The sequence below is a fragment of the Eurosta solidaginis genome, chromosome X (assembly GCF_040869045.1).
Source record: "Eurosta solidaginis isolate ZX-2024a chromosome X, ASM4086904v1, whole genome shotgun sequence".
NCBI classification, from domain to species: Eukaryota; Metazoa; Arthropoda; class Insecta; order Diptera; family Tephritidae; genus Eurosta; species Eurosta solidaginis.
The window spans coordinates 202,744,984-202,747,016 of record NC_090324.1 but is presented as its reverse complement, the minus strand read 5'-3'; the positions used below and the strand labels follow the sequence as shown (position 1 = coordinate 202,747,016).

Genomic DNA, 2,033 nt, shown 5'->3' with positions numbered 1-2,033 from the left:
GCCCTCAGTGGGGCTGAGGTGACCAAAATTCTGATGCAGCGTCTCATTAAAATTGATGGCAAAGTACGTACTGATCCAAAGATACGACTAGCATTATCAATGGCGCTAAGTCAATCAGACATGTTGCCACGTGAAGTGTATCTATTTGAACGCCTTGATTCCGGGCGCTCTAATGAGCGCATGAAAAATTCGAAATGTGTAGTATTCATAAGACCAACAGCATGTACAGCTACTTGCCGACATGAAAAATTTCATCGAAACCTATCCACAATTTAAGAAAATGTCTGGTACTGTACAAAAACATCTTTGCGTAATGGGAGAATTATCAGCGCTCACTGCAAAGCGAAGCCTCTTTGAAGTATCCGAGGTGGAGCAAGAGGTTGCATGTAAAGCTGAACATTCGCAACAACTTCAGCGTATACGTAAAATTATAGCCGATGAACGTATTACAGATATATCGTGAAAATGTATACGTGAGGCAAAACTCCTCTATCGATGCCTAAGTTGTACAATATTTGCAATGCTTTCCACATTACATATATCGCCACCGTCACATCGAGATAAATACTAAAAGATATACTGCCAAGTAAACCCGCCGGAATGGCAAAGCGTGGGTCATCTCTTCCGAAACTATGTCGTAATGTGTAGGAAACACCCTTATACACAGAAGAGAAACATCCTAGAAATATGCCCAACTTTAATGTATCCTTATCGAAAAAGGTTTTTCGCACATCCAATTTGAATTGTAAAATTCTTCTCAAGTTTAATACTATTCTCAGTCCATTTGCGGACCTGAACCACCAACAAAAAGTTTAATACCACCTACAAAAGCATAACGCCAACAATTATCACGATGTGGGCATGATGGAGGTTTACCCTTCACCGCCTCCAAGAAGCGACTATAAAGCTGCACAATTACATTTATACTTCGAAAATCTAGTGGCGGATGTGAACGTACTATATTACTGTTGGACGTGTGTATCGTTGTCGCATCAGGTAAATTTTTCGTTGACGTTGATCCTGGCTTTTTGTTAAATTCATAACAATTGGACCTTCTTCCGCTTTATCCACGAAGAAACGAAAAACATTAAATGGCGAGTCTTTACATGTACCTTTATGTAAACCCAAACGATACAAATACAACAAAGCTGATATGCTAATACCAAAAATTAACGTTTGTCCCTGTGGTATTGAGCGTACATAACCGCGTGCTATGCCCATCTTCCAGAGGACTTCGGTGGCCAAATTGGCTACATATAGCCAATTGATTAATATTGATGCAAAGCTGCAGAGAAAACCTGGTACAAAAGCTATGGTAGCATGATAATAATGACCAATAATTTTACGCATAAGGCAATTAATCAAAATGAATGTGTAGGCATTTGTGACGAGGAAAGCCGTTGATTGTAATATACCAAGAGCTGTTCTTTTGAGGTGGGCTAGACTTGGTATACGATGCCGCATAATAAGTGAAAGCACATACACCATTGTGTAAACTCGTAAGGTATATGGTATGGCTGAAAGCAATATTCCAGCCGACGCATTTGCGTAGCTATCTGTCCATGGATGTGTGAATTCTTTACGGGTGCCGGAGACTGTTGTCAGAAAGAGGCTTTGTGCGTTCGTCATATTTACAAATAGCCGGAGTTGCGAGTGACAAAATTAAAGCTTTTTTTGTTTTTATTTTGTTTGCTGTTGGGCTGTTTTGGCACACGCTGCACCCAGTAAATATGCCTCCGGCCACATAAATCAAAGCGCACACCACTCACATTTACTACGTTTAGTAGCCCCACAATCTTCATTCACAAACTTATGAAAACGCCCAGCAATAATTTTGAACTATTTTGTTGCACATTTTACTTGATAAAAACATTTTTTTATCCGTACAAAGTACAATACTTTTTGTTATTTTGCTGATAAACACCACAAGAAGTGGTCGTATTTATGGTTGGTGGCACTACATACGAAGAAGCACTGGCAGTACACTAACTTAATCATCTTGGCTATAAGCAATATTACGTGGTACGACTATA

The 2,033-nt window shown here is 39.5% G+C and overlaps 1 pseudogene; it reads right to left on the bottom strand.

Annotated features, from left to right (window-relative positions):
• Window positions 1-446: 446 nt before the first annotated feature.
• Window positions 447-1,828, bottom strand: LOC137235374 (transmembrane protein 135-like; annotated as a pseudogene).
• Between the last annotated feature and the right edge of the window lie 205 nt (window positions 1,829-2,033).